Source organism: Elgaria multicarinata, chromosome 5 (genome assembly GCF_023053635.1).
Source record: "Elgaria multicarinata webbii isolate HBS135686 ecotype San Diego chromosome 5, rElgMul1.1.pri, whole genome shotgun sequence".
Classification (NCBI taxonomy): Eukaryota; Metazoa; Chordata; class Lepidosauria; order Squamata; family Anguidae; genus Elgaria; species Elgaria multicarinata.
The window spans coordinates 93,741,979-93,756,497 of NC_086175.1; positions in this window are offsets into that span (position 1 = coordinate 93,741,979).

Below are 14,519 nucleotides of genomic sequence, written 5' to 3' on the forward strand. Positions count from 1 at the left end.
GCTATAAAACTTACAATTGTAAATTTTGCAAGTACAAACACCATTTGCACTTTCAAGAAATAATTGCTATTTGGGATTTAAGTATTTTTAGTGCATTAAAATTTCTACATAGTGAAGTTTATAGAATACTTCTTAAAGCGGTGGGGGCACTGAAAAAAACAGCATGAATTGACTCCAGCAAGAAGCTGCCTCACTTTCATTAAGCAAATTGAATAAAATTATGAAATATACAAGCTAATATCATACAATAGCATGCTTCTTTTCAAAAATGAATAAAATTATGAAATATACAAGCTAATATCAAAGAATAGTATGCTTCTTTTCAAAATACAACTGGGGAAAACTTTTGAAATTTGGTTTCTAAAAATTAAACCAAAGTATTATTAAGAATATTACTTGAGCTTACCAAATAGGACCTTACTTTGTAAGCCCTCTTTTATTTCACTGTTGAACTGTTTGTACGTTTCCAGCGCTGTTTGTTTGGCATGCTTTTATTCTTTTCCCAATATATTTTTTTACCAGATTAATAGGATTTTCCTCCTCACTCTGCCTGTAACAGCAGGATATACAGTAGTTTACAAAAGAAAGAGAAAAGTTGCTTAAAAGTTTTCACTTACAGTGGATCAGCTTGAATAATGTCTCCACACGTTAAAGAATTAATTTGGTGTGGTTTCATTAATCCTAAACAAGGGCCTGGCAGGCTAGGCCTTTTATTCTTTTGTCAACGATTCCTTTCAAGCACAATGATCTGTATTTCTATATCTTCATTTCTTTTAGCCAACCCATCCACTAGTGCTGAGTTTTGCAAGTAAGCTGAAATATAAGAACGCCTCAACTCTTGCAGAGTTCAATCAATACGATTTCAGGAGCATTGGTCATTAATTATACTAGGACCAGATTAAAATCTGCTCTTAAAAATTCTTATGCTGCAGTCCCATAGTTTCCACTGAACTCAAGGGAACTTATTTTTGAGTAGGGTTGTACAGGATTGCACTGTCATTCTTTTAACCATTTTTTTTAAAGTATAACCCATTTCAGTTTAACATTTGGGAAGTGCAGTGGGCATGATCCAGCCAAATTAAGGCATTCTTTAAGTACTACTGTGTATTTGTTAAATGTTCTGCTTTCAAGTGCACTTAAATTATTTCTCATTTGAAATCAATGGAATTGAAATGCATTCTTATTAGAAATAGAAACTTTGGGGATTATCCAAACTGTTGTCTTTGCAAATAAAGAAAATTCCTATGGAAAAAATGAAACAGAACTATTTTTCTTTTCTTTCCTTGGCTATGAGCTATATGAAGTTTTTATTGTGGTACAGGAAAATTGAGATATTTAATGTCTCCTTTGCTGTGTAGCATTCCATCAGCTGTCGATGCACGGAACACACACATGTTGCATTCATATAGTTTCTCTATTTAACATTCTAAATTGTAGCTAATTTGCTTTGTATATAAATAGTTAATTAAGCAAAATCAGAACACATTACATGGAAGTAAATCTGCATTCTAACTTATGTGGAAGTCAACTCCACTGAAATCAATGGTACTTCATTTCAGAGTATGTGTTTATGACTGGGGTACATGATGCAGAATTATTAACAGAAGTGTACATGGGGGATTCCCATGTAAGCCCCAGCCCCGTATACAGCAATAGAAACACCCAATCTTAATACATTTACTTACAGTATAAGTAAATCTGAATTACTTGGATGGGCTGACTTCAAAGTAAATATACTTAGGACTGGCATGTAAATCTGCTTAAATACAAAGAAATTATTGCAAACGGGACTGTTCTATAATAGATGGGTTAGTGTAGTATTGTGGTCGAAATCTCAGACAACAGAAAAAAGTAAACACACTTACTAGGGCAGGATCTATGCTACTGCTTTATAATGGTTTGTAACAGTTTTGACAACTGTTCTGGCCCAGGATACATTCCATATAAAGTTTTCAAAACGTTTTCAAAGTATTATATCCTGCTTGGTATAGATCTGGCCCAGGAAGTAAGACCCAATGCGTACAATGGGACTTACATCTGAGTAAACATGTGAGGGGTCTGGAAACCAAATCCAATGAGCAATAGTTGAAAAGATTAGTTATGTCTATCCTGGAGAATAAAAGATTAATGAGAGACATGATAGCAGTCTTCATATATCTGAAAGACTGTTGTGAAGAAGATGGAGCAGTCTTGCTCCCTGTTGCTCCTTAGGGTGGGACTACAACTAATGGGTAGAAATTTCAAGGAAGCAAATTTTGTTTAAACGTTAGGAGAAACATCCTAAAAGTGAAAAGAACAGTTCAGAGGTAAACAAACTGCCTCAAGAGATTATGGATTCTCCTTTTTGGAGGTATTTAAGCAACTGCTGAACAGCTGTCTGCCATGGATGCTGTAGCTGCACCCTGCAGTGCAGAGTTTTCAAGGGGAGGTGGGGTGGACCAGATGATCTCCAAGGTCTATGATTGCAGTATTATCAAAATTATTTTAATAGAAAGTACAAGATACTGTGGCACTCGATACTTCCCACTAAAATAATTTTGATACCTATTTACTGAACCTTTTCTGCTCTTCTGTGATAATGTGTATTTACCCTATCGGCTTATCTAAGCCTTCATTATAAAAAGGAAAAGCTAAACAAAATAAAAGGATGGGCTGTTATATAAATATACTTTCAGGCTGTGTAATCTAACGGGTGTCTAGCTGAATAACAGGAGCCTTAACTTTCAAAAACTCTGCCTACCTCTCCTCTTGCTTCTAGTAACAGCTCTGCAGTGACCCTCGCTGGTGATAAAGTCCAGATTGCTGACAGGAGAAGAAGAAGAAGAAGAAACACCTGCATCTATATTGCTAAACCTTTCATCCAATGACAATTACGCAAACAAGAATGGTTATGTAACTTGCCTTGAAGAAACGTTGTACAGTTTGGAACAAAACTGGAAGCAAGTATACTGGACAGAAACAACATTTTCCCACCATGGTATTATCCAGGGAGATAATGTTTTAATCCCAACATTTCTGTCAAATACAAGTGCAGAGATAATATTCAGTTATGCCAATCATACAGATTTTTGTTCATGTAGCAGCCTAATTTTTTGAATGTGCTTTGATATCCTTACATGTTTTCAGGGAAAGCTTATTATTTAAAGCTGCTCAGTTTCTAAAGTTCCACGTACTTGCAAAGTGTAAATATGCACACGCTAATTTCTTTCACTATCATTAACCCAGTTCTTCCATGCGTCAAAGAACAAGCACCTAGGTTATGGTAAGACATGATTTGGCTTCTTTAATTTGGCTTCACATTAAAAATGTGTCATTATGCAGGACTGTAAGATTAACCAATGAACAATCTTTCATTAGAAAATATTAAACCAAACCAAAGAAATATTCAGACCATTACAATGTACCAATCAAGTATTGAAATGAGACTAAGAGATCAATATAACTTTTTAGTTCCGTAATAACTGTATTAAAATTGTCATAATGGACATTATGGAGCATACCGGTTTACTTGTTTTTTAGTACATAAGTAGAGGTTAAAGTAATTCAGCACTGAATAAGAGGCAGCTATTTAGACCTTATCTTTATTTCAGTCTAAAGTCCACCTTAAGAATCTGGCAATTTATTTTGGTTTAAAGCAATTTCCCCAACACACACACATTTAGAGTTCTATTGTTTAAAGTAACAGTTGCTAAACTTTAAACTCCCCAGGAATTTTATCATTAAAAGTCAAGATTTGTCATGTCATCATACCTAACTTCCTCTTGAAGCATAGTAAACCCATTTTATTTAGGCTAACTTAATGGCTGGGGTTAAACTGGCGTCAGCAAGGGTTGGGTGAGTGGATGAGTGGGTGGATGGAACTAGAGCTGGAATTTTAATCATGCTGAGTTCTCATAGATGCTTGCCTTGTCATTTATGTGATATTTTTAGAGTTTTGACGTCTGTTTTTGGAGCATCTTTTAACCACCCCAAGCTTTTAGAATATTGTGGAATAAAAGTCTAGAAGCACAATCTCCTGAGAAATTCTCTAGTGCAAACCCTCCTTGAAATGAATGTAAACATTAATAAGAACACAAAACACTAATGTGCTCTTGTATTGCTCCAATTCACTTCAGTGTAGTTTGTGTAGATACTTTTAAGAGGACTGTGCCTTAAGTACATAAACAAATATAAAACATACAACATTTATTGAAAGTATTTGTTTTATTCAAAAATACTTTTAAAATTGTGTTTTGTAAAAAGCCATTTGTCATTAAAAGAAAACCAATAATCATTTTTAAGGCTCACTTTATACCAAGGAATAAAACCTTACAATTGTATATGGGAAAGTTATGCATACGGAGCACTATGTCTATCTACCGATCCACTTCAAAATGCCGCAGCTACTGACATCACTGAAAAGTACATTAATATTTTTTAATTTTTAAAATATGTTTGCCATGAAAAAGATGTAACTTAACCACTGAACAAATGTTCTGATATGGTAAGAAGAAATGATGAAGTCATTTAAGGAAAAACTCGCACACTGTAAACAGAGCGTCTGAAATACTTCTCGCTGTTTACCAAAATGGAGCCTGTAGGTAACCATGAACAGATGTACAATCTTGGTGTCTTTTGGGGTAGTTGTGTTCATAAGAAATTCTTTATGTGAGATTTGAGAGGTTAAAAGAAGTTTCCTGTCTGCACAGTCAAAATATTATTGAAGCAATTCAGGTTGTCAGTAAAAGCTTAAACAAATTTGCTGATAATCCTGTTAATGACCTAGGTCAAGTGTTAACTGTTGCAGGTTATAAAACAGTTAAATTAAGGTTGCTGGTACCCTGGGGCAAATAGTATCATTACAGAAATGGATTAGAAAAAAACTATTAAATTGCAGGATGATATCACTCATTTGGTTCTCGATTCGGCAAGAACAGTTTCAAAAGATGTCACAACACCTTCTGTAAGAAAAGGGAATCCTCCTTTAAAAGAGTTCACCCCAAACAGATAAAGTGGTGACTTATGAATTCAAGACAGCATACTTCCAGCCCCGAAATTTCTGTACATATAAAAAATCTATTCAAGTCTCAGCATGGAGCAAAATCCATTCATTATTCAGATGTTAATTCCTCCTGACATTTTCCTGTTATTGAATAGATGGCTCACACTTCACAACTCTACTGTGTTGAGACTGCTTAAAGGGCTGTGTCACTCCACTCACACACATGCACAACTATGAGATAGATTTTCTCTTTAGAAACTGCCTAGATGAAAATTACCTGTTTCATCACCTCTCTGCTTAACTGGAGCTTCAGTGAAACACATCATGTGCCCAACCCCCAGCAGAAAAACACAAGAGTGAATGCATTAAATACAACCTGAGGTAACCCTTTTATGCTAGATCTAAAAATGGCAATTATTATTTCTCTGAATAATATCACAGCATTTAAAATATGTTGAGACCCAAATGATTAAAGTATCTTTAAAAAATAAATGTAAGCTAAAAACATACCCCAAATCATGCTGCTAGAGGAATGGCTTTGTTCTTTTCCACAACTCTGTATGAGGTAAAATTAGCTCCTCAATTCACAGTTTGTTTTATTCAGGTCATATAAAGAGTTTACTCTTATTGTTATTATTATTATAACTTCAAATTATTATTTTTCTCTGAAGATTATGTGTCGGGGTTACAGTGGGTGGCAGGAAGAGGACTGGTTAACCTACTCTTTAACAGCTCAATCCTATACATGTCTGCAAAGTCCCATTGAATTCAATAGGGCCTACTTCAAGATAAGTGGGTGTACAATTGGAGAACCAGTAAGGAATTCACTATCATACTCACATGTCACAAATACAAACAGTTTGAATTTTTACAAGTTATGGAAAATTGAATTTTAAGTCCATGTTATCCATCCAGATATATTATTTTAAAGGGAAATACATTTCAAATATATTGAAATAGTTTCAAAAAGTACAGTTTAAAAAGTCATTTTGTTTTAAGGGTGCTCAGGAAAACTCTGTATATTTAAACAGAAACACATTTTCCTGTAATTTTTTCTAAGTTTCGAAGTCTCCTTATAACTGCTTAATTATAATTACATAATTATACAATTATAGCATTTATGGCTATTTACGACGGGCAGTTTGAAACCACTGGGTGAACTACAATAAAAATTAAAGACACGCCAAGAAAACCAAACGCTTGTGATATAATGAAAAACTGTTTAGAAACTTTTTAAAAATAATAATAATTAAACAACACAGATTGGATAGTAAAGAAGTCTTCTCTTCAGATAGCATATTTTTATGGACAGTGATGTTCAGTATATTTTTCTGTTGATTTCAAAAAACATCGGAATAGATACAGAAAATCTTACATTGCCTCTGTTACTGTCTTAATGCACAGTATACTTTGCCAGGCAGTGTGCTAGAGGCATTACTACTCTATTGTGCACATTATCAATGAGTTTAGTTGCCAAGACCTGCACCATACTTCAAACTCGCCTCACTGATAATCATGCTTTATTTACCCAAGAAGAAGAAGAGTATAACAACCAGATTAATACCAGTTTTCCTATCAGCAACACATGTTCTACTAATTATTCTACAATCCATACATTTTTTAAAAAAAAAGACACCATGAAATATGCATTCATAAATCAGATGATTTATTATTTTCAGAACTGAAAATACTGAATAATTTCATTATTTTTGTGATGAAAAAACCAGCTGAATATTTTAAATCTGCATTTGCCCCCAAAATATGCTTTAAAAATCAATATGACTGCCTTCTCTTTTCCAAAATAAATAAATAAAACACTGATAGTGTTACTTGTGTAGTTTATTAAATATTCTTGCTTACTAAGTGAAGTGATTAGGAATTGCTTAATAAGTAGTACTAATCAAGCAGGTACAAGGTTCTGCACAACTATTTGATACTACACGTTCTCCCACATGAAAATTAGCTTTCAAATGTTATATGTAAGTCAGTGTGCTTGAACACTCTTGTGTCAAAGGTTGGACGTTCAGTAGTCTGACTTCACCCATAGTTATTGGGTGTGCCTTTTAAAGAAACACTTTCAATTATTTTTCAACACAAAAATATCCATACCTCCCCCCACTCATAAAAATGCATGAAATGTTTAACATTCTTAATGATAGTCCATAACTCAATTAAATGTTTTATAATAAAATAGATTTATGTAAGTACAAAGATAAACATCTATATGTCATAAATCACATCAAACACAGGTGACTTTTATACTTTTATTACAACTAAAGTTTGTGATGCAAACTAACAAAATTAATTCATGGCATAAAATATAGGGATTATTAATCCCAGTAACAAGCACATTCTAAAGAATGTGAGCCATGAGGTTGTATTGTTTTTCCAGTACAATCATTCAATGCAATTATAGGTCACAATAACAGATGTAAATTAGTCACCTAGATTGTTAATACAAACAAAACCAATAATATAGCTATTGAATAAAATAAGTCAATAGAAAACCAGTATAGGTTTATAAGCGTTGCCCTATTTCTCCTGATCCACTCATTCCTTTTTCATTTCATTAGATCTCTCCAATCACAAAATAGTTAAAGGATGCAGAATGCATTTCTTTCTTCCCTTCTACCTCGGCAAACACATGGGGCTTCCCTGGAAGGCTTCTTGGCATCACTTTTATGGTAATAATCAAATATACACGCCCTGCTCATTATAAGCTGGACCCAAGTCACTTTGCACAAAATACATGAGCCAAGCTCCTGGCAACAGCTGCTGCTGTTGCTGCAAAACGCAAGGACCGTGCCCTCTACCTGCATCCTCGCCCTGGTTACATCCATAAATACAGAGGGAGGGGTGGGCAGGCTACTGTCACATTACTAGGGTATCTTCAAACACCCCGCCCCGGAAAAAAGCGACCTTCTCTCTTTTTAACTTTGCCGATATGCGTCCATCGCAGCTAACAATGAAGTTACATCCAGGCACCCTTGTGCCATGATCATGAGGGCATGCAAACCAACCAGCCACGCGCAATATCAAGAGAGAGTTTTAAATATGTGTTGAGCACGCCATCCTGGACCACCTTAAAAATTAAAGCCATGGACCAGGTTGCTTCCTCCTCCGGCGGGATCCAGGCAAGTTCTGGCACTCCCGGGCTTTCGAAAGGCTGCGCTTACCTTCATTGGTAGGATGAAGGTTCAGATCCCCAAAGCAGCTGAGAGCAGATCCGAGGAGGAGGAGATGGAAGAGGATGGAGAGGTGACAATCCATGTTGCTGGTGCAGAGGAGGGCAGCGCGAGCTGCATATCTTCCTGAAGCATGCCACTGATGTGAGCGCTCTGATTGCAGGAGAAGTTACCATGCTCCGCTCGCAGCCTGATGTCAAGTTTGACACTGGAGATAAGGAGGAGTCTGCCGAGCTGCCTGAACTGCCGGCGGCTGGCCGGGCTGCGGGCCGGGTCCTAGCGCCCTCCCAACCATCCAAGAGCACAAGGCACGAGGGACGCTGAAAGGGTTGCCTGCACGGATCGGCGGATTAGCCGAAGGAGGAGCCATTTTCACAAAACGGGGAGTGGGGAGTGGGTGCGGAGAGTCGGAGCCGTACCACAATTTCTCCTAAGCACTTTTTTTTTAAGCGTGTTCGACGTTGTCGCTGTAATTTTTATTTTGAATGGACAACAGCGGATCATCTGCATTTTTTTCCTTTGATCAGGCGATCAAACAATAAACAGCGTCCTCTTCTCCCGTCCTCTTGTCCCAAGACAGAGCCTCGAAATAAACAGGGAATCCCGGCCCAGTCAGGGTTCTCTACCTCAGGGCCAAAACAGACCTTACGTATCTAGCAGCTTTTGAACACACACACACACACACAAACTTTACTCTCGAGTAGCCGCAAGGACACCGATCCAGATCAGGACCCTAGCTTTAACTCTTCCCCCTCTACCGATCTAATCCAGATCGAGCCCCCTGTGCCTACTCTAGAATAAAAATGAAAATAGGGGAGTAACTTCTATATAGGATTTAAAGCGATGTCTGCGTTTGGCCCTGAGCTCTGCCGCTTGGAGGAAAGGCTGAAACGTGCAAGACGCAAGAGAAGGCAGTCGCTGCTCCTGCCTTCTCTTGTCTTGATGGTGCAGGAGGACCGCACTCATGTCCTGCTTGGAGTTCACCATGGGCAGCTGGGTGGCCACCATGTGAACAGAATGCTGCACTAGATGGACCTTTGATTTGATCCAACATGGTTCTTCTTATGGCCTTTATGTTCACCCGTTCTGGACATAGAGAGAAAGCAGGAGCAGCCGGCCCTGTTCCCTGTTTCATCATCTCAGTCCGTGCAGTGCAGCATAGAGGACTGGTCCTTGTGGAAAGAGAAGCCAGTGCACCCTCTCTCATTCACGCCCCTGCAGTGGTGTGGGGATCAAACAGTAAACAGCAACCGCTGGGTCTAACAAATCTAGACTGCTTAGCCAGGGGGACGTGTGAGCAGCCAGGCTGAGGGGTAGCACTAGAAGGGGGCGGGAGAAGCACCTTTCCAGACAAGGAGCTTGCTCTCTCCCCATTACTGGACTACTGTCATAATTTGAAGGAAAGGCACTTTTCACAAGTGCATTCAGATATTATCAAAACACTGAGGGAAAACGGGAAACATCTGGCATGCAGGAGAGAGAATTAGCTTAATTTAATATTTATCTACAGGGTGCCTAATAAAGAAAAAAAAAACAAATTATTTTTTCCAAAATTAAAATTAATTTCCTTTCTGTGGTATAGGCCTCAAGTAACCCTTTCCCCCATTTATTTCAGAAATATGTTTAGGCTGGAAGTTTTAATGTGAAATATACTTTTTTTTCTTCTTTCAGAAGTTTTAACATATGGGACACATCTCGCACCCTTAGAAATATACTTTGCCCCTTCTGTGCCCCTACCCCCAGATTCCCCCCCCCCCTGTGCTGCAATTTATGCTCAGTCCCTTCGGATGACCCCGCGGGGCCCGATTCTTAATAGTGCACAGCCCAAGGGGAGGGGGTGGTATGAGCAGGTGGACCCTTCCAGATAGAGGTGAGCCATCGGAGGTGGCGGCAACTATCCCTGGCCCAAACTTTCTTGTTGAAATCATGAGTAGTCGCTCAAAATGTCTCAGAGGCATAGCAGGAAGAATATGGATTACTGGGCTGAACCTTCATTGCTGAGTTCCAGGAGAACTCAGGTAAGCCGAACTCAGCCACTCAGCATGAAGCAGGGTTTTAAGGGGAGGAGTGTGCAAGGTGTCGTTTGCCCCTCAGTAAAGAGTGGTTGCAGCAAATAGCTTGGATTGAATATTGTTTGCAACCTTCATTTGCAGGGTGGATTGCGGGGGAGGTGTTACCTCAGCTGCGGAAGGCAGGAACCATAGTTCAAAACTTCATTCCATCAGCTCTATATCTCAGCGCAGGCTACGAAGAGAAGGAGAGGAAGGTGGCTGTATCATCAATGAAAGTAGAAAATCGATAATGTATGTGTTATTTACAAGCACTAGTGCACCCACTCGGGATGCTAGCTAGCCATGCTCCCGCAGGAATCCTTTTATTTTTAGCCCTTTTACATCAGACACTCCCCATTTCTTTTCTCTCCCCACCTTTGAGGGGAGGGGCATGACTAGACTTTAGACCATACAAATGCTTTGCGAAGCAGGCATTGTCAGAAGTCTGCTGGACTGTTACTCAGGCACAGTAAAGAACTATTTGCCAGGATTTTAAATTTCTCTTGTTCTCCATCAGATTCCTGTGATCCCAGACTTGTGAGGACTTGATTTGAGTATAGGGGTAGGATAGGCAATGGCATTCGGTCAGACCCATAATATGTAAACTCACCTTGAAATCTATTTCAGTGTTGGCCTCAGTTGGGAACCACTAAAAGAAGATATTGTCTCTGAGAATACAAAGAGTGTAGATCCCTGTGAAAAATTGTACCTTGCGTCTGGGATTAAAGCCTGTTGTGCATGGGTAGGGTTTTCTCCTACCTCCATTCACACACACACACACACACACACACTGCATTGTACTCTGGTAATTGGAAACAGATAATCTGAATAGTTCTGTCATGAATATATGAAATGTACTTTTGCACCCCTCCACAAACCTTCCAGTTGTATATTAATTTGTAGGTGGGGTGCAAAACTACTGTTTATAAATTCACCTACATTTGTAGGTGGAGGGTTTGTAAGGGAGGGAGGAATCATGCTTTGTGTTAACAACAAACTGTTCAAAAAACCCATTCACCACAAACCTAACATAATTTAGGCAGGGTAGGAGAAGCAGTGGCTTGTTATGGGCAGTGTAGTTATATGATTAGATCTAGCCCTCTCTGTAGGCTGACATGTAGACTAACAGCACAATTCTATACATGTCTTCTCAAACGTAAGTCCCATTGAGTTCAATGGGTCTTGTTCTCTGATGTGTATAGGACTTTGCTCTAAGTTAACATGGGCAGAATTTATCTGTATTGTTGCCATGTTTTGTGCACAGTAATTTTGGAAACGTTGCAGCAAATTGAATGGCCAGCTTTATTACATATGCATTTTTAATGCAGCCTGACATTTTATTATGCTGTCTCAAAAGCTCCCAAAATTCCATTACAAGTGGAATGATAAAATGCCAACCTCTTTTAAAAATCAAGGCTTGATGATTTGAGCATACAGTGAAACTTATATTATGCTTGTGTGTTTCCCCCTCTCCATGCCTAACAGCAGTGCTATGGGAACAATTTTCATAAAGAAATTGTTGTGGGGTGATGGGGGTGTTAATTGCCATGCCATGGACCCAATTCAAATTGAGGACACCAACTCAATGGCCCCAGAGCTATTTTTTTGCAAAAGGGGGGGGGAAGTAAGTTTCTTACTTGGCATGCATTGGAAATGGGGTGGTGGGGGTGGTATATAAACATTATTTCCTCCTAAAAGTATAGGAAGCCGCAGGAACATAGGGAGCTGCCTTATACTGAATCAGACCATTGGTCCATCTAGGCTAGTATTGTCAAAATTGTCTGGTAGTGGTTTTCCAGGGTTTCCAGCAGGAATTTTTCTATCCCTGCCGGGAATTGAACCTGGGACCGTCTGAATGCGAAGCAGGGGCTCTACCCCTGAGCCACAGTCCTTTCCTAGCTGCCTTGCTGTCCTCCTTTGCAGCTGGCACTGTAGCTTCACATTCAAGGTTGTGTGAATTGGACCAGCCCTTGTAAAGACAATGATGTCCATTCAATGCCAGCTAGTCACACAAGAAATCTCTTCAACAACATATCATTCAGCCTGTCGCACCTCACTGTGGGGATTCATTCTGTGATGCTGTGTATAAAAATAAGGATGATATAACAACCTCCTGCTAAGTACCTGTCAATAAATCACAAAAGAGCCATCTCTCCCCTTCCCCAACCACCCTGCCCCATACACACATGCAGCTTTAGCAGTTCCTTCGGGAGTCTTACTATAAAAGGTGGCATAATTCACAGAAAACCTAGGCCTCTCCCTCAACATTTCAGGCCATTCACAATCTGATAATACTCCGTTGCTGCTCTTTTCCCAGCTCACACACAATTGCAGCCCTAAGTAATGCTATGAAAACCCAAGTAACTCTGTGGCAGAGGTATTATAGAATTTGTCAATTTCATTCCCTTTGCCACAGAGAGCAATTGTAGCCCTTTATGCTTCAGGAACTTGGCAATTTGGAAGCTTAAGATAATAATTCACACCCCGGGAAATTCTTATGGTCCCTTGGAGATGTCCTATGCAAACTAGAGCACATTACATCCTCATCTTTCCTACACACATGGCTGTTATTCTGTTGGCACTAAGCGTTTATTTTGTGGAGCTGATCACCCTCTCATAGTTTCCACTCAGAAAGCATGTTTCTAATAGAATTCATTAAAAGGACTGTGGCTTAAATCCTCTGCTCCATTTATCTAGTCATATAGGCCTCAAATGAAGTCATTCTAAGGGCTGCTACAGGAAAGATAAATGCTGTTCCTGCTGGGATTCATTAGTGCTATTCTATATGTCTGCCAGTTTGAGTGAAGGGAGGGGAATCAGTGATAAAACTTTTTCATATGACACACTTCCTCATGTACACAACGAACAACTTTGTCCATCAGTACCAGGTGTAGATTTAGAGCTGTGGTAGTATAGTAGCAAAGAATGTGGCTTGGATGTTCTTGTCTCAAATCTTTTATCTAAAGACCACGACCTAGGCAGTTTGAAAAGGCTGAGGCCCTGCATTATTTTCAAATGGGAGTGACACCCTCTACCACATAACTGTGGGAATTGTAAAGTCAGCCCAATTAAATCTCCAGGGAGCATACAGCAGCCCGCATTGGCCACTGACTAAGACTTCTTGTTGAAACACGTTTGGCCTTTTTATTCTACGTTATTTGTTTTTGTGCAATATGCTATTGCACTTTTAATGCAACACTATTGTTAATTTTAACTTTATTCTTGTACATAAAATACTATTTTACTGTATATATATCCTCAAATCTTGTCACAACAGTTAATTCAAATGGTAGCCTCAGGAAAGCTACTGTGTACAGAATGTGTGAAGGGGGTATGACATGATTACCAGGGGTGGGACCACATTCCTGGCCCTGCCTCCAAACATGGATACATGCCTGTGGCCTACATGTGAGGAAAAAACAACGTAACAATATAAAAGGCCCCGATAGATCAGACAAAAGGCCTATCTAGTCCAACATTTTGTTCTTATAGCGGCCGACCAGATGGGAAGCTCATGGGAAGCTCGTAAGTAGGATATGAACGGAATAGTACCCTCCTGCTCATGTTCGTCAGCAACTGGTATATAGATGCATACAGCTTTCAGTACTGGAGGTAAGATAGCCATCGTAACTAGTAGCCATTAGTAGCCTCATCCTCCAAGAATTTGTCTAATCCTCTGTTGAAGCAGTCAACATTGGTGGCCATCACTACAGCTTGTGTAAGCATATGTGCGAAGAAATACTTGTTAAGAAATATTTATTTTCTCTGTCCTGAATCTCTCACCATTTAGCATCATTGGATGATCCCTGGTTGTAGTATGATCACTTTCTCCACATCATGCATAAATTTATGCATGTCTATCATGTCGCCACCTCCTCCCTCCTTACTCACCCTTTTTCTAAGTTAAATAGCATTGTAGTCTTTGTGGCCTCCTCCCATATGTGCCTGCCTGGACCCTAAGATCATCTTCAGGGGTCTTTCTCCATGAGCCCCTGCCAAAGGAGGCGAGAAAGGTGGCTACCTGGAGGAGGTCTTTCTCTGCTGTGGTACCTCGGCTGTGGAATAAGCTCCCTAGAGATGTTCACCTGGCACCTACATTATACTCTTTTCGATGCCAGGTACCTTTCGATACCTTCTTATTTTCCCAGTATTTTAACATTTTATCATCTTAGTTTTTTAACTTTGTTGTTTTAAATCTTCCAGAACAAGATCCAGCCTTCAGTACATTTTCTGTATTACAAATTTCTTTTAGCAAATTGTTATTGTAAATTAGCTGCATCTATGTTTTGCATATAAAAATAA